Source organism: Stegostoma tigrinum, chromosome 3 (assembly GCF_030684315.1).
Source record: "Stegostoma tigrinum isolate sSteTig4 chromosome 3, sSteTig4.hap1, whole genome shotgun sequence".
Lineage (NCBI taxonomy): Eukaryota > Metazoa > Chordata > Chondrichthyes > Orectolobiformes > Stegostomatidae > Stegostoma > Stegostoma tigrinum.
The window spans coordinates 120,138,083-120,163,357 of record NC_081356.1 but is presented as its reverse complement, the minus strand read 5'-3'; the positions used below and the strand labels follow the sequence as shown (position 1 = coordinate 120,163,357).

General features: G+C 41.5%; 1 long non-coding RNA gene across 2 annotated transcripts in view; it reads left to right on the top strand.

Moving 5' to 3' along the window:
• Window positions 1–10,247, top strand: part of LOC125451070 (uncharacterized) — a 31,659-nt gene extending 21,412 nt beyond the window's left edge. For both annotated transcript variants that reach the window (XR_007247203.2, XR_009445609.1), the window contains 2 exons: window positions 9,039–9,106; window positions 9,262–10,247. This is a non-coding gene — a long non-coding RNA (uncharacterized LOC125451070). The remainder of the gene's footprint in view (window positions 1–9,038; window positions 9,107–9,261) is intronic.
• Window positions 10,248–25,275: the final 15,028 nt, after the last annotated feature.

Below are 25,275 nucleotides of genomic sequence, written 5' to 3'. Positions count from 1 at the left end.
GAACAAGTTCCATATTTAATTGAAAATGCATAATGCCTGGGCAAATTAATTTTTCCTGGGCAAAGGACCAGGCCCTACACAAGAGTAAATGCATCTTTAACAAAGGATAAGCATGCCACATTGTGAAATCAACTGATAAACTAAATTGTTTGTTAGTATAATCCTTCGTAAGCTCAGAATTACCAATGTAACACCTCTATGTAGAAAGGGAAGGCGAAAGGAAGTGTGTAATGATAGGCTAGTGAGCTGAACTCTTATTGGGAAAATGTTAGAGTATATTATTAAAAATATAGTAGGAGGACATTTAGAAATATTTAATGGAGACAGTAAGGACTGCAGATGCTGGAAGCTAGAGTCAATAAATTGGAGCTGGAAAAGCACAGCAGGTCCGTAATATTTGATTTGATTTGATTTGACTTATTGTTGTCACGTGTACTGAGGTAATGCAAAAAGTGTTGTTTCACATCTATGGGGACAGATTATACCAAACAAGCTACATCAGGGTGGCAGAACAGAATGCCAAATACAGTTACAGCCACAGAGAAGATGCAGAGAGACAGAGATCAACAAAAATATTCAAAGGCCTGATAACAGCAGGGAAGAAGCTGTTCTTTAATATGCTTGCACGTTTTCAAACTTTTATGTCTTCTGCCGGATGGAAAAATATGGAGTGAGAGGGGTCATTGATTTTGTTGGTTACTTTCCCAAGGCAGCAGGAAGTATAGATGGAGACTATGGATGGGAGGCTGGTTTGCGTGATGGACTAGACTGTGTTCATGACTCTCTATTTATTGTTTATTGCGGTCTTGGGAAGAGCAGTTGCCATATCACACTGCGATGCATCCAGATAGGATGCTTTCTATGGTGTATGGCCTATAAAAATTAGTAAGCGTCCTTGTGGACCTGTGGAATTTCCTGAGGAAGTAGAGGCATTGTTGTGTTTTCTTGACCATTGCATTGATGTGGATGGACAGGACATTTTGTTGGTGATCATCACTCACAGGAACTTGACCTTTGGACCATCTCCACCATGAGCAGAGTCAAGCAGATCAAGAAGAGTCAGTAATACTTCATGAAGAGGAAATCATGACTGATCCATATATTAGAATTCTTTGAGGAAGTAACAAGCAGGATAGATAAAGGAGTGGCAGACAATGTAATATATTTGGAGTTTCAGAAGGCATTTGAGTAGGCACCACATACTTGACCCCTTGTTAAGATAAAAGCCCATGGTGTTGGAGGTAGTATATTCGCATGGATAGAAGATTGATGAGTTAATAAATGATAGCAAGTTTGGATAAGGGGCACAGTTTCAGGATGACAACCTCTAACTAATGGTGTGCCACAGAAATCAGTGCTAGGGCCACAATTATTTACAATACATATTAATGACTTGTTTCAGGAAAGTGAATGTATTTTAGCCCAGTTCAAGGATGACACAAATGTGAATAAGAAGTCAAGCTGACAAGATGGCTTAATAATTTTGCTGAGGGATATGGGCCAGGCTAAGTCAGTTAGCATAAAACTGACAGGTAGAATATAATATGCAAAAATATGAGGTCATGCAGTTTTGCACAAAAAATAGAAGAGCTGAATATTGTGCAATTGAAGAACAAACACAGAATGCTACAGTGGAAAAATTTGGGAGTCCTCGTCCATGAATCACAAAAAAAAACTGACTTCAAATTTCAGCAAGTGACAGGGAAATGGTGGCCTATCTTTCAAAAGGAATAGGGGTGTAAAAAGTGGAGAGGCTTTGCTAAAATTATATAAAACATTGGTTGGGACACAGCTGGACTACTGTGAACAGTTTTGGGCCTCTTAGTTAATGAAAGATGAACTATCATTGGAGGCTGTTGAGAGAAAGTCCATTAGGCTGACACCATGTATGGACGGACAGGTTGTGTAATTTGGGCCTGTACTTGTTGGAAATTAGAAGAAGAGAAAGAAACCTTATTGAAACATACAAAATTCATAGGGGACTTGAGGGAAAATCTAGGACTGGGGAGGGAGTCATAACCACAGGATAAGAACTCAGACATTTAAGAAAAAAATGAGGAGTAATTAGTTCTCCCAGAAGGTTGTGAAACTGTGGAATTCTTTACCTAAGAAGGTTCTTCATGTTGGGTTGTAACAAAAAGTATTTAGAGCTGAGAGATGCAGGTATTTAATCAGGAAGGGAATGAAGGGTTATGGGGAGAAAGCAGGAAAGCGGAAATGAGGATTATCAGATGAGCCACAATCTCATTGAATATTACAGCAGACTCGATGGGCTGACGGGCTTACTCCTGCTCTGATGTTTTATGATATTATGATCGAACAGCACTTTCTAAACAATTATATTGAATGTTGTACACTGTAAACTTGGAGTCATAGAATCCTTGCTGTGTGGAAGAAGGCTGTTCAACCCATACCAACCTCCAAAGAGCATATCACCCACACATCCTATAATTCTGCATTTGCCAATGACCAATCCACCTATACAGCACATTTTTGTACAGTGGGAGGAAACCTGCACAGACACAAGGAGAACGTAGGAACCTCATGCAGTCACCTGAGGGTGGAATTGAACATGGGTTCCTAGCACTATGAGGCAGCAGTGCTGACCACTGAGCCACTGTGCTGCCCTAATGGCTGGGTATAGCCACTACTCTACCTATTGTGAACTATGGATGTGATATGGTATATGATACAATCTTCCAGTCATTGGTATATACAACCTATATGACTAGCATCACATTGGCACTGGAATTCATACACAACAGTATTAATTTATACGGTAGTCAAAATATCTTTTTAGGCTCGACAGTCACATTTCGTTAATGGAAAAAACATTGTGTTGCCCCTTGGAATTTATCCAGTTGGTAGGGAGGTGATAGGTTTCAATACGTAGGAGAAGAAAAGACTGATGTGTAAGAAAACATCGGTGCTCAGGATGAGATGGGAAAGTGCAGTGGAAAATGATTGTCACATAAGGAAACATGGGTATGATTGGAAGAGAAAGAAAGTGGAGTAACAGCGATTTTGGGCAAGATCCATTTAAAACAGGAAGGTAAAAGGAGACGGAGATGACGGGAACTGCAGATGCTGAAGAATCCGAGCTAACAAAGTGTGTAGCTGGATGACCACAGCAGGCCAAGCAGAGAGATTTTGTGCTCCTAAGGTGCTGCTTGGCCTGCTGTGTTCATCCTGCACCACACTTTGTTAAATAAAAGGAGAGAATTATTTTCCTCTGTTGATTTAGCCATATAAATATTTATGCTGTAGCTTTATGATAACTTATAAAGTCATATTAAAGACTTAATTGGATAGAATACTAATAATAGGCCAAATGCTCATCTGAATTATTTTATTTTGTGATTCCACGACAAGTATTTACATAAAACCATGATATTCAGCATATGATTACCAGAATAACAACAATAATGAGAATATATAACAGTGGGATACTTGAGATACTCTCATCATTTCCAGTGGAACAGGGCAATCTCAGAGGAGATTTATTCAGTATTTTAAAATGGTGACGAGTTTTTAAAGAGAGAATGCAGAAACATTCTTGTTTCTACTTGAGAAATCATTAAAGAGATGATTTCTGATTGAAAATTATGAGTGAGACAATGGGATTTTATACCCATTCATTTCTATTATACTGCTCAGTATGATTTCATACTGGATATATTACTCTTCACAATTTTGAAGGAATTGAATCAGGCCACCACTTGAATAGAATCCCTACAGAATGGGAACAGGCTATACAGCCCAACAAGCCCACATCCACCCTCTGAAGTGTCATTCCACCCAAACCCATCCCCTACCCCAGCCCTGCCAAGCCTTAATTTCCTATGGTTAATCCATCTAAACTACCAACCCCAGGTAGTATGACAATTTAGCATGGCCAATCCAACTAACTTGCACATCTTTGGACTATGGGAGGAAACCGGAGCTCCCAATGGAAACTCACGCAGACACAGGGAGAAAGTGTGAACTCCACGCAGGCAGTTACCTGAGCGTGAAATCAAACCAGGCTCCTGGTGCTGTGAGGCAGTAGTGCTAGCCACTGAGCCACCGTACCACCCACTTAACTGTGTACGTTATAGTGAAAAAAACTGCCTTCTCACATCTCCCTTCAGAACCTTAATCCCATAGTGGGGGCAACATCCTGATCAACCTCCGTTACTCCAGTACTAATTCCTTTCTTAGAATCATTGTTTATTTATAGCATAGAAAGAGGCAATTTGGCCTATGATCTTTGGGCTGGCAGAAAATTAAGCTATCCAGCTCAAACCTCCTTTCCAGCATTAAGTTCTTAGCCCTGCATTTTACAGCTCTTGGATGGCATTCCCAGACAACTTTGAATAAGTTGAAGGCTTCTGTCTTTCCTACCCTCTTAGCTTGTGAGCTCCAGACCTTGACTTTCCTCATCTCCCATCTATTCTTTTAACCAATCACTTTACATCTGTGATTTCCAGTCATTCACCTCTCTATAAAGGCACAAAGTTCTTCCCAACAATACTGTGCAGATTGTTTACTGTTTTGGTCATCTCAGACAAATCTTCCCTCAGCCTCCTCTATCCTTTCAAAAACAAGGACAGAAAATTAGCGGAGGCAATGACCTAGAGGTATTATTGCTGGAGCATAATTCCAATGACCGAAATAATGTTCTGGGGACCCAGGTTTGAACACTGCCTACGCAGATGGTGGAATTTGAAATCAATAGAAATCTGGAATTGAGTCAGATGAAATCACTGTCAAGGGTTGGGAATGAACCCATTTGATTTATTAATGCGAAGAAAAATATTGTCTTTACCTGGTCTGGCATACGTGTGAACCACAGCAATGTGGTTGACTCTTAAATGGGGCAGTTGCCCATTGGAGCAGTAAATGCTGGCCTATCCATTGACACTCACCACCCATGAAGGAAAGAAGTTGTTTTGATAAATTTCCTCAGCACAGAAGTTAAACTGATGATCTGTAAGGCATACCTTTACAAATCTATGGAACGAGCATTTTACACCTGCAATTCTCTGGTTTTCTGGCAGCACCTTGAATCTTGGGAAGACTAAAGGATAATTGACAGTGATTCTCCAATTTCCACCCTCACATTCTTCAATATTTGTAGATATGTTTCATCCACTCCCAGTGCCTTGATAAATTTATCAAATTTAAATATAAATAGCCCATCTAATATATGCTTCTACAAAGAAACAAAGAAACCTACAGCCGAAGAACAGGCCCTTCGGCCCTCCAAGCCTGCGCCGATCCAGATCCTCTGTCTAACCTGTCATCTATTTTCTAACGGTCTGTGTCCATTTGATCCCTGCCCATCCATATACCTGTCCAAATATATTTTAAAAGACGCTAACGTGTCTAAGTCTACCACCTCCGCTGGCAACGCGCTCCAGGCGCCCACCACCCTCTGTGTAACTAGTGACTGTGTTTCAACCTCTGACACCGTGGACTATGTAAAACTTCCTCCTTAGTAAAGACAGGTGCAAACAGAGTTGGCAGGTCATGTTACAGTTGTATAAGAGTTGGCAGGTCATGTTACAGTTGTATAAGACTTTGGTTCGGCCACATTTAGAGTACTGCACACAGTTCTGGTCGCCACATTACCAAAAGGATGTGGATGCTTTGGTGAGGGTGTAGAGGTGCATAATTTCTCAATCGAGGATTCCCCAGCTCTGTTGTTGACAGGACCCTCAATCGGGTCCGACCTATCTCCCGCACTTCTGCCCTCATCCCTTCTCTTCCCTCCCGCAACAGCAATAGGGTCCCCCATATCCTCACCTACCATCCCACCAGCGTCCACATCCAGAAGATTGTCAGACACCATTTCCAACAAGTCCAACAGGATGCCACCCAGACACATAATCCCCTCCCCTCCCCTGTCTGCCTTCTGCAGGGACCGTTCTCTCCGGGACACCCTGGCCCATACCACCTTCAGCCCCAGCACCTCCCCACAGCCCTACAGCATCTTCCCCTGTAACCGGTGAAGGTGCAACACCTGCCCATTTACCTCCTCCCTCCCCAGTATCCAAGGCCCCAAACATACTTTCCAGGTGAAGCAACACCTCACCTGCACTTCCAAGAATCTAGTCTACTGCATTCACAGACTTGGTGACTGCTTCACAGAAAATCTACGTTCTGCTCGCAAAAAAGACCCTGAACTACCTGTTGCCTGCCACTTCAATGCACCACCTTGCTCCCTGGCCAACATCTCTGTTTCTGACTTGCTGCAGTGTTCCAAGAAGCCCAGTGAAAGCTGGAGGAACAACACCTCATTTTCCGCTTGGGGACCCTACAGCCCTCTGGACTCAATACTTGGGTTCAATAATTTTAGGGCCTAAACTCCCCCATGTCCCAGCACCCCCTACCCCACACACCAGGCCTTGTTACCACATAGCCTGCCATTACACACCCGCTGTCGTTAGTGAACTATTCACCCTCCCAGCCTGATCGTTAAAAACTCCTTTGTCTGTCCAACTGTCTTTCTCTCTCCTCAGGCTCTATCCTATCGTTTACTCCCTACCCCACCCACCTCCCAATTTTCTGCATATGAACTGACGTTTTCCCAGCCACCATCAGTTCTGAGGAAGGGTTACCGGACCCGAAACGTTAATTCTTTTTTTCTCCTCCACAGATGCTGCCAGACCTGCTGAGCTTTTCCAGCAACTTTCTTTTTGCTCCTGCTTTACAGCATCCGCAGTTCTTTTGGTTCGTAACCTACATCTGACGTTTCCTCTATATCTACCTCCACTCACTTTAAAACTATGCCCCACTGCAATATTTATCTCCACCCTCGGAAAAAGTCTTTGGCTGTCCACTCTATTTACACCTCTGTTGGTGTGAAATTTGAATTCAACAAAAACCTGTAGTTAAAAGTCTAATGATGATCAGGAAACCAATGTCAGTTGTCAGGAAAAACCCATTTGGTTCATTAGTGGCCTTTTGGGAAGGAAACTGGCATCCTTATTTAGTCGTGCCAATATGTGACTCCAGACCCACAGCAAAGTGGTTGACTCTCAACTGCCCTCTAGGCAATGAATACTGCATAGGTTGCAGTGCCCGCACCCTGTCAATGAACAAATATTATTGAGTAAGTCAGGTCCCAGACAGGAACCTGGTCTGGTAGATTTTTTTTAATCTTTGGGTTTTAACAAGGTGATCTCTCAAACAGCCAGATCAATGCAATGGTGCAGATTTTGCTTTAATGACAAAGCGGAAGCTTATTGCAAAAAGAATGTGGACAAGACAAAATATTCCAAACTATCTACATATAATACATATTAAAATGTTTTAAACACACCATAGATGTACAATCCCATTAATCCAAAAACACTCCATTATATATTGAAAAGAAACAAAATAGATTAATACTCTACCCAAATCACCCCAAGGCAATATTCAAGACTCATACAATACTCATATCAGAGTCTCTGTATCTAACGCCTTTTTTGGTTTAAGTATGCCAGTGACTTCAAATTTTAAATTGGAGCTATCATACACTTGAGTTTGAATGTACTCAACTTAGATATCCACTCCTGGGGTTTTATCCCTACACTTCTGGTCTGGGACTAACACTAATTGCTCAATCCAATGACCTAGCTTATTAGGTGTCCTTCCCTGTTCTGATCTATCCAGCTATTCTGATCCAAGGTCTTCACACTTCAAAGTTACGAATGAAACTAAAAATCTTTCAATTATAGATAATTCCTTTAGGTTTGAAGGAACATTACAATGCTTTCTAACAAACCTCTGAGGTCCCATTATTTATCACACTGGGTCACAAACACTCTAAAATAAACAAAAGTCTATTCCTGCCTAAAACCCATTCTCTCTATGGCCAGGTTTCAAAAATGGTTTTGATTAGAATTTGGTACTGTTAAAGGAATACTTTAACAAATTAACTACTAACTTCAGAACTACGGAAAAAGAAAATTACAATTCAGAGCCAGGAATTGAAGTTTACAGCAGCTAATATCAAAAATTGTGCATAGCAATTCTACAGTTTACATCACACAGGTCAGGGATTTTTGTAATACACAATATTTGAGTTAATGAGGTTGAGCACGGTTGGAATGTCTGCTGTTGATAGAAAATCTCCGCTGCTAAAGCCACATATCAGGAAACTGCTGGCACACTGGACTAAAGTTAACATTCACAGATTTTAAAGAATGGTCAATAAGGTGTCCATCCTAATGTGGGTACTGGAAACATGAGGCTGCCAGATCACTAGATAATTGAAAAATTAGCTCAGTTAAATACTGCAGCAGTAACTGACTGTATCTGAATTAAATTTCTTGATGAAGCAGAATTAGTTGGGTGCAGAAGTAGAAAGGAGATTGACTGTGATATAAATTCAAATCCGACTTTAGTGGAGGTCAATTGAAGCCAATGGAAAAGAAGGTTGGATGGTGTGCAAAAATGGGCTTCCAATTCACTATTGATTACTTTGTACTGCTGACCAAGACGAATTTATGCCCCATTATCTTCAGAAACATGCAGATCAAACAGCAGAACAGCTGTGACTGCCTTTTGAAAATAATTCATTGATTGTGAAGTATTGTGCAATGTCTGGGGATGTGAAAAATGCTCGTCCTTCCTTTCCTTCGCCTGTTTTTACTCATACCTTGTAACATTAATGACATTGTAAATTTGTCAAGAAGACAGGAATGCAATCCTGTTTGTGACAAATTTTAAAGATGTATTATTTCTTGCTGATTTTCTTTACCTTGCTTGAAGCCTTTGACTTCTTGTTGCGCTACAACGTCAGAGAGGCCAGTTCAGCTTCTAAGCATTGCACAAACGGTCATTATTCATCTTGTGCGAGTGACCGAAACCTGCAGAACAAGGCTAGCACAGCATCAATTCCTTCAGAGAGAATAAACAATTTCTTTTAATTAACTGTTGAAATTGCAATATATCAGGTACGGCACATGCAATGGCCATGGTGATCCTTAAATAATGTTTGGAATATGTGTTATATTACATTCTATTCCTTGTTTATCTGCTGTTTATTCTTGCTTTCACTTCACCAGATCAGCTACATCCTGAGATCCTGAGAACAGCAATCAGAACTTTCATGGTGTTAGGATGAGTGGAGAAGGTGAGTGAGAGAGAGAGAGAGAGAGATATGCTGAAGCAAATTCTCAGGCTGTGAAATGAGGCTCAGCTGGGTCAGTGAGGATAAAATAATTATTTGCCTATAAAAAAAATCTGATGGATATAGGAAACCTGACCATCATGTAATGGTTCCTTCAGGATCAGGCTGGCTGGTTTTATTCCTGTGTTAAGCCAGTCTGGACGGAACAGTTCATCACCCAAAGCACATTCGTACCACGAAAAGGAGTCAACTGAAAAAAATGTGAAGCACATCCCAATTTTTTCACAAGATTGAAAGGTCGAACCAGAGCAATGTGGACAGAGAGAAAGGAAATAACATAACATTCTGCTGCCCTTCAAAATAGCAAAGCTCGGTTTAACTGTGTAGGGATCAAAACTCTACCAGCTTAGAAAACACTTCAGCAAAATTTACATTTATAATCCAAAAAATGAGAACGTTTACTTCTGGAAATAATCACTGACTTTTGCTTGATTAAACAAAATCTTTTTGTTGACTTTGGGCATGCAAAGCTGGAAAGGCCCTGAAACATGGGAACAGGGAAACAATGTACAATTAACCTGAGCTTTATATTGCAATGCACAAAGTGCATCAACTTCATGAAATCTGTTCAATTCATTGATCTCTGCATTCAGCCCATGCTCAGTGTGCTACCCTTTGGCTTGGCAGAAGAGTTGGGGGACAACATTGTGCACAGCCAGAATCACTTAAACCTAACATTCATGCTTAATGGGGTGCTGCCTTGATGCTGATCAACGGTTGCTGATACTCACGCCTGAAGAAAATTGGATCTGAGAAGTGTGGAGTAGCACATTAGCAAAGAGGGCATGGACTCATTCCCTCCAACACAACAGGGAAGTTTTATTCCTCAGAGGCACACTCCTTAAAAGCACAAGATGAGTTCTGAACATGCCCTTGAACTTCGTTGATGACTCACCAATGGGACTCCCAGTGGTAATGTGACTCTTTTCCTAAAGGGACACTATTCCAGCGTAAATTGCACCAACCATTACATTAAACATGATACATCTACGCGAAAGCTCCTTGTTCAGCTGGCTTAGCACTGGAGGGCTTTATTTTCAACAAATTTCTGCCAGATAACAGCAGATTATTCTCCTTATTTAAAATTTCTCCCTGAAATCTTTAAATAAACTATGATTTGCTCCAGATGGTTGAGTTTCAGTTGTCAATTTAGAACTCCAGGCAATTGTGATAATAAAGGCTAAGAATTGGCAAGCCCCTTCCCTCGCATCTGCAAATGTGGAAGAAGATAGTCTTGCATTTGCTAAATGAAATAAAATCTTTTGATATTTCAGAGAGACCTGCTCACCCTGCATTCTGCATGTCAACAGAAAATATTTGTTGCCTTAAAAAGAATGAGACAATGAAACACCACCAATATGAGCCATTAAAACATTTGACTCAAATTCCTTTTTACATTTTTAATGCAGGCATTCACCCATAGCCTAATGTCAGAATCCATATATTTTAGAAGATAGGACATGCCTTGTATATAATCGGCAATCAATTTTACTCTCAATTTACATGAACAAAATTGCATGATTTGTCCCCAGTTTTTTGGTCTAACCAAATTTGATATATTTTCACTTATAGTTCATCAAATCTGATACAGAGCAACCCATCTTTAACCAACATCAGGCAAAATTGTTTTTGGAATGGTATCCAGATACAAGTAGCTTGAGTAACTTACAGATAGTGTTCTGTGCGCCAGCAATTGACTGGATAGGAATTTTTTGCGCTGCTGGTTCTCAGGAGTGTTCATGTTGGTCACATATGCCATTTATGCTTGAACAGGAGCAATAATTACATGTTACAGATGCTGACCCTGGTAGCTAACACTGAAGCTAAATGGATGACCGCAGATTACTGGTGCTGCTGTTCCTTCCTTTCTTTTATTTCAATGTTAGCAGCTGCAGAAAGAAGACCAGGGGAGGTGAGAACAAAAAAAAAGCCATCTTTCTCAGCAAAGTTCACATCTTCCGTGCTCTAACTTGCCCGGTATCACACCTAATGTTATTTGGAAGCCTATAACGATTTCCCCCCGAGTTGATTCATACTACCTCGAGCATTTCTTGCTTGAATGAGTTTTTTCCTCAGCTACTGTTTTAAATTGAATTTCCCAAGACACAAACTTACAAAATTCATACGGACAGAGACCATCTGATTCTGCTCTGCCATTCGATAAGATCATGGCTGATCTAATTGCATTTCGAATTTCACGTCATCATCTAATCCTGATAACCATCCAAATAAATAGATCTCCTGGGGTTTTACTCTTCTGACTTGATTTGTTGCATTAATGTAAGTTCCTTTATCTAAACTATTCCACATTCAATATAGTTGTCACGTGTCCAAGAGTAGGATTCTTTATGACAGTGGCTAGACTGTTAAAAGATTGAATAATAGGAACTGTGCAGGTAGAGCAAGATTGGAAGCAAATTTGCATATGAATTTTAGTTAATCAAAAAAAAATAGGTAGACGCAGCGAGGATGTGGGGTGTGTCCAGAACCAGGGGGTCACAGTATAAGAATTTAGGGTAGACCATTTAGGATGGATGTGAGGAGACATTTCTTTACTCAAAGAGTGGTGAGCCTGTGGAATTAATTACCACAGGAAGTGGTTGATGCCAAAACAGTGGATGCATTTAAGAGGTGACTAGATGTAACACTTGGGGTAAATGGGATCAAAGGTTATGGGGAGAAAGCAGGATCAGGCTATTGAGTTGGACAATGAGTCATGATTGTGAAGAAGGTTCAATGGGCCGAATGGCCTCCTCCTGCTCTTATCTTCTATGTTTTCAATGTTAATGAAACTCAGATAGGTACAGTCTTATTAACCCTACATCAATACTGGGTCAAATGAAGGAACATATACCAAGGAGTATGTTGGAGGAGTACACTAAAAGCGATAGCTTTAAAAGCAAAAGTCAGTGTGCATTTAAGAGAGGCATCCAAGATGGCTGGTTCCCTTGGATATCTTTGGGGGCTTTATGAATAAAATACAAATGGGATAAATGCAATGTTAAAGTTTGTTTTGACTGGCAGAAGGCTTTTGATAAAGCCTTACAAAATGCTTATAATTAAATTAAACTTCTTTTGATTTGGTGTGATTGTGAGATTTATAAAAATTAGGTAGAAGGAAAGAAAATTGAGAATATCTGTAATGAAACACCAAGGGATTAACTACCGCTGAGCAAAATGTCCAAGATCCATATTTGTACTCTGCAGCAGGCCTTCTGAATACAACATTTATTTAAATAGGTTCTCTTGAGCCAGGGTGCAGATATCATAAAATTAAATAACTGCTTGAGTTCATTTGATCTGATTAGTCAAGTCCCTTACATAGAACTTCACAGGACTGAAGGAGGATTTTGACTTTTTGAAAATGATCCAAGCTCTCTTTGGTAATTATCCGCTTAGTCTAATTTCCTCACTTTTTCTGCATTGTTTTCTTATATTTTTCTTTGCCAAACATTTCTCCACTTCACTTTTAAAATTTATTTTTGATTCTGCTTACATCACTGGCTTCCATTTCTGGTACAATATTTCATGCCCCAGCAATTCTCAATATATTACAAAGGAAGCCGCCCAATCTTTCTTTGTTCCCCTCCTGATCTTATATTTCTTTATATTATTAAAATGAATGATTTATTTATTGTTGCGTGTATTTTTACAGTGAAATACAACAAAATACAATGAAAAGCTTTCATTTGCCACCCAAATCCGGCATCATTTTGATAGTTTAAGCATAAAAGGAAATGAAAAAGTGAGCTTTAAGAGAAGTCCATCTATGTACAAGTTCTGAGCTAGCTCAGAACTAACACTGCCTTGCCAGACCCAACTAAAGTCCAATTTTCAAATGTTGACTAGTTTTTGCTTTCCTACATTTGTTGTGCACTTTACTAGGAAAAGTTTTATTTGGGATCCAGGAGTATCATTATGAACTGAAAGACTGCATAAAGGAGACAAAGTAAAGCACCTTCTATTAGACCAATTAACAAAGAATTGCACCATCCATCATGTGCAGTGATAACGTAGCTGTGAACATAAAATGCTCAGACTATTCATTGACACCCCTGTGTCAAGAAACGAGTCAAAGGTAGGGCAGATCTGATAGACAATAGTCTTTTTCACAGAAAAGTCTATTTACTCAGCAAAATGGAGCCCATGAACAGCAAACAGTGCACATTATCTAGGGACGAGATGAATAAGAACAGCAACACCTCCTGAGAAAATCAGGCTGATTTTCTTTCCCAGCAAAGTGCAATGCTTGCTGGATAGTCACTAAATCCAAGCTGTGTACCGAATAGCCCACTCCTACGTTCCTATGCTTTTCATGAATTCAATTCCATCACTTACAGTGTGTGGTCTGGAGGTCTGATAGAGGATGAATTACACAATCACTTCTTTGCTGCCTAAAAATGGTGGTTTAATACTTGCAGCCTAAGTATCCTCTGGTTAGCATTTTAATTTAAATTTTACATGTAACAGAGAATAACAGGTTTATAATTTCACCAGAAATATCAACCAAACAACATTCTGTGATCGAGATAATAGGAACTGCAGATGCTGGAGAATCCGAGGTAACAAGGTGTGGAGCTGGATGAACACAGCAGGCCAAACAGCATCTTAGGAGCACAAAAGCTGACTTTTTAGGCCCGGACCCTTCATCAGAAATGAAGGAGGGGAAGAAGGTTCTGAAATAAATAGGGAGAGAGGGGGAGGTGGATCAAAGATGGATAGAGGAGAAGATAAGTGGAGAGGAGGCAGACAAGTTAAAAATGCGGCGGGGGTGGTGGGTGGGGGGGGGGGGGGGGGTGGTGTTGGAGCCAGTAGAGGTGATTGTAAGTGGGGAGGTAGGGAGGAGATAGGTCAGTCCAGGGAGGACTGACAGGTCAAGGGGGCAGGATGAGGTTTGTAGGTAGGAATTGGGGTCCCCCCACCACATCCCAAAACCAGCCCAGCTCATCCCCGCCTCCCTAACCTGTTCTTCCTCTCACCTATCCCCTCCTCCCACCACAAGCCGCATCCCCATTTCCTACCTACTAGCCTCATCCTGTCCCTTGGTCCGTGCTCCCTGGACTGACCTATCTCCTCTCTATCTCCCCACCTACACTCACTTTTACTGGCTACATCCTCGCCTCTTTGACCTGTCTGCCTCCTCTCCACCTATCTTCTCTATCCATCTTCTATCTGCCTCCCCCTCTCTCCCTACTTTTTTCAGAACCCCCTTCCCCTCCCCCATTTCTGATGAAAGGTCCAGGCCCAAAACGTCAGCTTTCCTCCTCCTATGATGCTGCTTGGCCTGCTGTGTTCATCCAGCTTTACTATCACCCAAATCCAGCGATCAAAGTAAATATTTTTTCTCTTGATGCCTAAAAATCCTTCATAATGGTTGGTTCACCCTTGGAATATACATGCAACAGTAAAAACAAAGTCTCTGATTGTACAAAACCTGTTTAAGGCACTTTGTTCAAGTACCGTTTAAATGATCATAAATACAATGCACATCTTCACAAATTATTGTTGACAGAATTTGATGAGGAAGATGATGTCTCAAAGATGCAAACATATTTATAAGAGTTGAAGTAGTGCTCTGTGAAAAGGGACTGAGGCCTTTTTAAGTAGTATAGATTTAAGAAAGGGTGATTGATAAAGTGACAAGAATATGGACATGTACAGCCTGCATTCTTAAGGGTGCTTGTATTTATCTTTTTAAATGAGTGTGAAGAGTGCAAAATTATCTCATTATTTCAGATAAGGGAAATGTTGTGTCAATGATCATTGAACCGTGGGCAAGACAAATGATGGTAACTCTAGCTAGAATAATTCATCTACTTCAACAATGACTACCAAGGACAATTAATCAGTTAGATTCATACAAGGACAAACAGTAAAAAAGCACCATTATAACTTCATGGAACCTGAGGTATTGCAATTACACAAAGTTATTTTTCAATAACCCTGCACCATGTTTTGCATACAAACATGAAACATTTTATCTTCTTGAGAGGAAGTGGCAAATAGAAGTTTTTTTTATGTTTCGTAATGTTACTCAGTATCTTTGCCACAGCGAACATTTTATTTTCCTGAATGTCAAGTGCTGGAAAATTCTTTCTCAGATGGATTATCAGTAGCTTTGACAAACAGCTTGACACGTTGAACTGTCTTTTCAATTTTCAGCAGACCAAACAGTATATTACAAGAATTCCTCGTGGTTTCTTTACCAGTTTTAAATGAAGTCTAATGCATCTTTCTTTGCAAAGCTACGAATTCTAACAGCTAGAATTACAAGGATAGCAGATGCATGGAAACATCATGATCTGCAAGTTCTCTTCCAAGACATACACTATCCAGACTTGGAACTATCTCACATTCCTTCATTGTGGCTGGGATCTGGAAATCCTAAAACTCCCTCCCTAACAACAGGGTGTAAGCATCCATAGCTATTTGTACAAAAAATGGCTCTAAACACTGGCTTATTCCTCAGAGCAATGCCTTGATCAATCAGAATGAACTTGCCTACTTTCAACCGAAAATAGAGCCTGACAGTTCATTTTAAAGCATTGTGAACTTTTGCATTCTCCATGGTAACAGCTCTAACAATCAGAATCCCCACAGACAGTAAAAATGTTAATTTTCCCCTTAAATTGGTATTCTTGTGAATTGCTCTGAGGAGCACATGTTGAAAATCTTCAAAAAACATTTATTTTTTACAGTGATATGCACATTCTAAAGAGTGAAAGAAAACTGAAAGGGAGGGAAGCGCTATCCTTGCTTAATCAGGAGACGAAAAAGAATATCAAATATAAATTATAAGTATGCAAAGATAAGTGACAGGTCGGAAGACTGGATAGAATGAAAAAAAAGCTAAGCGTTATCAAAAAAACTCAAGAGAAAGCTATACAAAACCAGTGTTTCTAAATATTTGAATAAAATGGAGAGTTAAAATGAATGCTAGTCTTTTAGAATGTGAGACTGGAGCATTCATAATGGTAAATGAGGAGATGCCAGATGAATTGAACAGGTGCTTTGCATCAGTCTTCACTGTTGAGGATACAAGGAGCATCTCAGAAGCAGGTATGAATCAGGAAGTGAAAGAAAGGAGGGACTCAGCAAAATCACAATTGCCACAGAAGCGTTACTGAGCATCTTGTAGATAGTATGCACTGCTGCTGCTCAGCCATTGATGGGAGAGTGATTGGATGTTTGTGGATATGGTGCTAGTCAAGTGGGCCACTTGATTCTTATGGTGTCAAGCTTCTTGAGTGTAACTGAATCTCATCCAGACCAATAGGGAATATTCCATCATATTTATGATTTGTGGCTTGTAGATGTTGGACAGGCTTTGCGAGTCAGAAGATAAGGTATTTGCTGCAGATTCCTAACTTCTGAACTGCTCTTTTGGCTGCTGTATTTATATGACTAGTCTAGTATGGTTTCTGGTCAATGGTAATCCCCCCAAGCTGGTGATAATAGAAGGCTTAGCAAATGTAACACCATTGAATGTGAAGGGGTGATGATTAGATTTTCTATTGTTGAAGATTGTCATTGCCTAGCAACTTGTAAGATACAAATGCTTTTGTCACTTGTCAGCTCCAGGGTTTGTATCATTTGGACATGGATTGCTTCAGTAACTCCTGTATGGCTGGTGAACATTACGCAATTATCAGTGAACATCCCCACTACCCTAAGAAATTCTTGCCGTTGGGTCCTGCAGTTGAGCTGGCCCACCAACAAACACAAATATCTTTGTCCATGCTAGGCCTGACTCCAAACACTATCCAAACAGTTTCCTTCTTTTCCCATTTAATCTCATGTTGCAAGGGCTCATTGATACCACATTTGATCAAATATGACTATAGTGTCAGGGGTCATTATTCTACTATCACCTCTGGAGATCAGCTGTTTGTCCATGTAGGAACCAATACCCTTGTGAGGTCAGGAACTGAGTGGACTTGTCAGAACACAAAAGTGAACATCAGCCAGTAAGGTATGAGTAAGCAAGTATTGCTAGATATATGAGACCTTCTGAAGGGATTTCACTGGGTCGTTGAAGCAAGATTGTTTTCTTTTATGAGAGACTTTAGGACCAGATGGCATAATCTCAGAATGAGAGAAAACTTACTTAAGACAGATAATAAAGAATGGCATCTCTTAGTGTTTGTTTTTTACTGAGTGCCCTCCAACTGAAATCTTGCTGTGCTAGGCAGCCAGTTCATTTATCTAACATTAGTGTCCAATACTGGACATGGTGCTTCATAACCAGTGCAGTAGAAGTTAAGCATTAGAGGACAGGCACGTCTGTATGCTGGTATCCGGTGGAGGAGAAAGTGTTAAGCATTCCTGGACTGGCTGGTGCTCAGATCAAGGTCAATGATGCAGTGAAAGGTGACTGTTTTCTCATATCTATGATCCTTGTATCCCACTTCCTTCTCAACCACAACCTCTTCTGTTTTACAAACTGAAGACCTCCCACCCACAGCCTCCAGCCTCATTGTTCCCCAACCCCGCACGGCCCGTTTCTATCTCCTTCCCAAAATCCACAAACCTGCCTGCCCTGGTCGACCCATCGTCTCAGCCTGCTCCTGCCCCACTGAACTCATCTCCACCTATCTGGACTCCATTTTCTCCCCTTTGGTCCAGGAACTCCCTACCTACGTCCGTGACACCACCCAGGCCCTCCACCTCCTCCAGGACTTCCAATTCCCTGGCCCCCAACACCTCATTTTCACCATGGACATCCAGTCCCTATACAACTGCATTCCACATGCAGATGGCCTCAAGGCCCTCCGCTTCTTCCTGTCCCGCAGGCCCGACCAGTCCCCCTCCACCGACACCCTCATCCGCCTAGCTGAACTCATCCTCACCCTCAACAACTTCTCTTTCGATTCCTCTCACTTCCTACAGACTAATGGGGTGGCCATGGGCACCCACATGGGCCCCAGCTATGCCTGCCTCTTTGTAGGTTACGCGGAACAGTCCCTCTTCCGCACCTACACAGGCCCCAAACCCCACCTCTTCCTCCGTTACATTGATAACTGTATCGGCGCCGCCTCTTGCTCCCCAGAGGAGCTCGAACAGTTCATCCACTTTACCAACACCTTCCACCCCAACCTTCAGTTCACCTGGGCCATCTCCAGCACATCCCTCACCTTCTTGGATCTCTCAGTCTCCATCTCAGGCAACCAGCTTGTAACTGATGTCCATTTCAAGCCCACCGACTCCCACAGCTACCTAGAATACACCTCCTCCCACCCACCCTCCTGCAAAAATTCCATCCCCTATTCCCAATTCCTCCGCCTCCGCCGCATCTGCTCCCACAATGAAGCATTCCACTCCCGCACATCCCAGATGTCCAAGTTCTTCAAGGACCGCAACTTTCCCCCCACAGTGGTCGAGAACGCCCTTGACCGTGTCTCCCGCATTTCCCGCAACACATCCCTCACACCCCGCCCCCGCCACAACCGCCCAAAGAGGAGCCCCCTCATTCTCACACACCACCCCACCAACCCACAGATACAACGCATCATCCTCCGACACTTCCGCCATCTACAATCCGACCCCACCGCCCAAGACATTTTTCCATCCCCACTCCTGTCTGCTTTCCGGAGAGACCACTCTCTCCGTGACTTGCTTGTTCGCTCCACACTGCCCTCCAACCCCACCGCACCCGGCACCTTCCCCTGCAACCGCAGGAAATGCTACACTTGCCCCCACACCTCCTCCCTCAACCCTATCCCAGGCCCCAAGATGACTTTCCACAATAAGCAGAGGTTCACCTGCACATCTGCCAATGTGGTATACTGCATTCACTGTACCCGGTGTAGCTTCCTCTACATTGGGGAAACCAAGCGTAGGCTTGGGGACCGCTTTACAGAAGACCTCCGCTCGGTTCGCAGTAAACAACTGCACCTCCCAGTCGCAAACCATTTCCACTCCCCCTCCCATTCTTTAGATGACAGGTCCATCATGGGCCTCCTGCAGTGCCACAATGATGCCACCCGAAGGTTGCAGGAGCAGCAACTCATATTCCACTTGGGAACCCTGCAGCCCAATGGTATCAATGTGGACTTCACCAGCTTCAAAATCTCCCCTTCCCCCACCGCATCCCAAAACCAGCCCAGTTCGTCCCCTCCCCCCACTGCACCACTCAACCAGCCCAGCTCTTCCCCTCCACCCACTGCATCCCAAAACCAGTCCAACCTGTCTCTGCCTCCCTAACCTGTTCTTCCTCTCACCCATCCCCTCCTCCCACCCCAAGCCGCACCTTCATCTCCTACCTACTGACCTCATCCCACCTCCTTGACCTGTCCGTCTTCCCTGGACTGACCTATCCCCTCCCTACCTCCCCACCTATACTCTCCTCTCCACCTATCTTCTTTTCTCTCCATCTTCGGCCCGCCTCCCCCTCTCTCCCTATTTATTCCAGAACCCTCACTCCATCCCCCTATCTGATGAAGGGTCTAGACCCGAAACGTCAGCTTTTGTGCTCCTAAGATGCTGTTGGGCCTGCTGTGTTCATCCAGCCTCACATTTTATTGTCTATGATATAAACTTTCTTGCTTTCTCTCACCACAACCCTATCATTGTTCCTTTGTACTTTCAGATAACTAATAACCACAATTTAGCCAGGCAGTGAAGGAAGAGGAAGAGATGTAAGAGTGGGAAGACAGTGATGAGAAAGAACTATCACTCACTCTCACACATAAGCCACCAGTTCAGGTACTGCCACTGCTCATCTTTTGGTGGACAGTTGCGAGAGAGGATCTGCATTGGTCATGAGTGGGAAGTATCCAGTAAGTGCAAGGAACAAGATTGTACTTGACTTCTGCAGCAGACAACCTAATGAGCGATTTGATGGAATGGCGTAAGGCGAAGGTTTACTTGATGAAATACTTTGTTCATTGGCAGACCTTGCAGAAAGCCAGTGAGTAAAACCAAGGAGCACATGGAGAGGTCAGGTACCAACTTGATTTGATGCAGAGACAAGTACCCATCCTTTCCAGTGAGGAAGAGATAACTAACAGCATTAGAACCTCTGAAGACCCCACAAAGATCCAGCATTTGATGGCAATATTTGCAGCTTTCATTGTAACTCAAGCAGAATCCACCCATATAAGAACATAGGAACTAGCAGTAGGAACAGGCAATTCAGTCCCTTGATCCTGCTCCACCATTCACTATGATTATGGCTGATGTCAACTTGGCCTCAACTCCACTTTCCTGACTGCCCCCCTTAACCTTTCAACCCATTACAAATTAAAAATCTGTCCATCTCCCCCTTAAATTTATACAGTGTTCCATCACCCACTACACTCTAGGATAGTGAATGCCACAGATTCATGACCCTTTGAAAGAAGTAATCTCTCCTCCAATCTATTTTAAATCTGCTCCTCTTATTCTCAAAATATGACCTCTTGTTCTAGATAGCCTCAAAAAGGGAACTATACACTCTATGTCTACTTTGTTAATCCCTTTTAGCACCTTATGTTTCTCAATTAGATCTTAATCTCTCCTCATAAAGCAAGATTTTTATCCCTGACAACATCTGTGCACCCTAGTGGAACCTCAGAGTTCTGCATTGCATGCTTCTTTACTTTCACAGAAGCTTAGACTACCTGCACCTAGGCTGAGCTTTTTTGCCATGCATTCTCAGATTGCTACCACTCTGAGTAAGCGTATCAGCATTCAAAGAGGCTTTCATGCCTTCACAATAAGCAAGGCATTACTCCTTTGTCAGATGCTGAGGCACTTGGAGGAGTTGTTCCATATAGCCATTGTCATCATCAAGAAGATAACATTTATCCTGCCACTGTTGCCTTTCCACCAGAGCTTCTTCAATTGCCTAGACCGTAGCTGCAGTCTGACACCAGGTTTTCTTGGTATTGAGGTACTCAAGATCATTCCACAAACGCATCTGCAATTTCCCCCACTGAGAATCAACAGCCTTCCATTGCTCATCCAACCACAGCAATCAGATTGTATACTTGAGCAAGGAAACAGGGCAGCAAGTTGGCTCAGCCAATAGCACTGTTGCCTTGCAATGCTAGGGACCTGGGTTTGATTCCACCCCCTGGGCCACTGTCTGTGCAGAGTTTGCACATTCTCTCTGTATCTGCATGAGTTGGCTCTGGTTTTCTCTCACAGCCCAAAGTTTTGTGTGATAGATGGACTGGCTGTGCTAGATTGTCTGGAATTGTCCAGGGATGTGTAGGTTAGCTGAATTAGCTATGAAAAATCTGGGATTACAGAGTTAGGTTGGTGGACTTAGTCTGGGCAGGAGGGTTATTACAGACCTGATGGGCTGAATGACCTCTTTCTGCACAATAGCGATTCTATAGATACAGCAAACATAAGATAGGCACTGAGAGAATGCACAAGAGTGAGTAATTGATGTTTACCTGCAATATGGCACAATCTTGTTTTATTAATTTGGCTTGGAAACATTTCCTTTGTGTTACCTTTTAGGTTGAAGGTATGTTGCTGCTATGGTTGTGGGTTGTGTGCAGGGGTTATGAGCCTACTTGTCTATGTTGCCCAGTGGCTCCCATTTGGTTTCTTGTAGTGGTGAAAATGATACTGGCATCACAGACTGTCAATGAATAAAGACATTGGAACTGCTGTGAGGATATTGAGTAGAGACCTTCACAACACTTAGTCTGGATCCTTGGCTTTGAACATATGTCTTGCAAATGAAGTGCACGTTATGGTTATCTTATCTTACCAGTGACACTCATAGAATGCCATGCATGTGGTTAGTGACATCCCGCACAATGGGAAACCTTGGATCTTTGCACTGCCACGTCCTCACTCCACACACTTATCTCTGACATGAGAGAGTGAATTATATCCATCTCACTTGAATTACTGAGGCCCAGTGCAATGCATCCAGAGCTAGGCTGTAGCCAAGGTGACTAATGCAACAATCTGCGCAACACTTTGCTGAATTTCAATCCTATTAGTTCACTTCCTATTAGTTGTATCTTCCATCTACTTAAACGTTCCAATTATTTTATTGAATTCAGATTATTCAGCATTCAAGACACTACACTTCAGCTACTTTCAGAGATTCAAATAGACCAGATAAGGGGCAACACAGACATTTGGGCCTTTGTATGTTTTTACAATAGTTAGAAAACAGGCTATGAAATCAAATGTGTTATCTGGAGAACTAGTTGTGTTGTGTGAAAAAAAAACAGAATCATATGTGCAAGTTTTATACTAGTTAGAACAAAATAGATAAATGGCACATCCTTGAATATATGTCAACTATTTGCATGAGTCGGCATATTTTATAGTCCAAGACAATGTGGAAAGTGAAGTTATGTGTAGATAGATAGGGGTTCTATAAATCATTTCACGAAAAGCTACAATATCAATATTGCATTATTTTATAATTGAGATTGGGTTAGTCGTGACCTTATTAAATGGCAGAATAGGTTTGAGACACTCAAGTAAAGTTGATTTGAACATTCTTTTATTGTCCTGTAGCTTTAGAATTACATTTATGAACATCAAAGTTGTGAAATAGTGGGAGCAGAAATTCTGGTGACAGAGTGAAATATTATATTGAAGATAGGCAATTATTATTTTAAGAACAGGATTACTTCTCATTTTTTTCAATTCTCATCACCACCAATTTACATCCTCAACTTGACCATAGTGCTTGCCCAAGTGAGAGGAAGTGAAGACCATTCTATTTTACTTTAATTGTGCCATTGAAGTAATTCACAGGTTCTCCCTTCTTCAGTTACCCTGAATCCCTCAGGAAGTGCGGTCAAGAAGGAGACTGAGCTGATTGTAAATCTCGACCAGCAGTGTTTTGTAGTATCCCAGGGAGGTACATATAACTTGCTACACAAATTCCTCTGTGGAAGCCATTTGCTGCTTTGTTAGAATATCACAGAATCTGTAACCATGATGTGGAAGTGTCGATTTTGGACAAGGTCAGAAGTCACACAACACCAGATTATAGTCCAATAGGTTTATCTGAAATCACAAGCTTTTGGTGCAGCACTGTGACAATCGCACACCTCTCTTCGTATTTATATTACTTTTGTATTATTTTTACAGAATTTGTCTTGCAGTGAACATACCAAATTCTATCGACTACTTACTGCCATTTATTTGTTAGAAAATGATATTTGCCCATTCACATAATTATATTAAAAAAGAACAAGCCATTCAGTGTCTCAAACCTATTCTGCCATTTAATAAGGTCACGACTAACCCAATCTCAAATCCACATTCCCTCCAACTCCAAGTTTTCACCCTTTTGCTTAACATGTACCTATCCACTTCAGCATTAAAAATACCCAAGGCCTCTGCTGCTGTTACCTTTCCAGGAAGAGAGAGATTCAAAGACTCAGGGCTTTCTGAGAGATAGAAAAAAAAACTCCCTTTGTCTCTGTTATAAATAGGCAACTCCTTATTTTTTAACTGGTGACATATATAACTCTTGATTCTCCTGTAAAAGGAACTATCCACTCCACTTCCATTTTCAGAAGGCCATTCAAGATCTTATATGTTCAATCAAGTCATCTCATATTTTTTGAAACTCCTGGGGCACAAGTTTGAAACACTCTCTGAACTATTTCCCAATTATATTCATCCTTAAATAAAGTGCCCAATAGGGTACACAAGACTCCATTCTGGCTTCACTGGTGCCCTATGTAATGAAATAATCTTGCAACTTTTGTATTCAGTTTCCCTTGCAATTAATTATGACATTCTATTAATTTTCCTGCTTATTTTCCAAACCTGCATTTGAACCAGCTACAATTCCTGCACCGAGTACCCAGATGCAGCTGTAACTCAGAGTTCCATAATCTCTTCCTATTTAGGTAATATACATTCTTTTATGTTGCTGTCAGACCATGGGATCTCAATTTGTTCTGGCTGAGATGGGATACCCCAAACTGTTAAGTTCCTGGATGAGGAAGCATAAGCTCAGTTCCCTTATTCACCCACTTTCCCGATTGAATGCAACATGGTTAATTTAGAAACAGTCCCACCTTTTGTGGATGCCTTTGCGCCTGACCGAAATTAATTCTTTTTTAAAGGAACTAATTTAACCTGGCTTCCTTGAACTGACAAAAAGAGACTTCATTAATTACTAAGTGCAATGTGAAATTATTGCATAACAACACACACAGATAGAATTGAGGTGAGTTCAAATAGATAAAACTAAGGTAAAAAGACATCAGTCTCTGCATGGTTCATGAAAAGAAGATAAGGTGATTGTGTGACTATTATTAGATGGCATTTTCAGCGTTGATATTGACAGTTGAACAGTTAACTTCAAGACTGTTGTGGTCTCAAATTGGCAGAAATTGTGTTTTCTTGTTCATCTTGACAGTGATTGAATTCTAGTGTGCACACAGGGAGAAAAATTCTTTATTTTTTTATCTGTAGTGCAGGCTGTTTAAACTAGCTTGACTTAAATTTACATGGCCCATATATCTTTCCAGGTCACACATGAGGACATCGGGTCAAAAGCATACAAATTATTGTTAAATCAGATTTTAATGTCATTTTTTGTTTGTTCCAGGAGTTTAAAACAGGAAATGTGGGTCTCTGCTGAGAGTAGATGGCAATCAGCCTCTTAGTTATCCGTTGAGTTTCCTCTTGTTTGAAGCTTCTCTGACAGATTACAGGTATGATAGGCTTCGCAGAGAATTTTTCCAGACTGTGATTGAATTTACAACAACTTTTAAAAATGTCTCTGTAGTATTTCTTTAACAACAACACACTTCTTATAATTTAAAGCAAAACGAAAATGATTGTAAGTACTTCAAGGTTCTGATCCTGCCGAAATAGACAAATTCAGAAATACCTATATTATATTTGACTGAGCTAGTGCAGCTCCAAAAAGCACTCAAGATGTTTGACACCATTTGAGTAAAAAAACAACCTGACTGATTGGCACCGTGTCCACAAGCTTCACCACTGATGCTCAGTAACAGCAGTATCCCATCTGTAAGATGTACTGCAGAAAAACACCAAGGCCTCTCGGACAGCACCTTCCAAATTTTTGCCTCTCGTACCTAGAAGGACAAGAGCAACTGATACATGGGAACTCCACCTTCTACAAGATCCCCACCCTGACTTAGACGCATGTCACGGTTCCT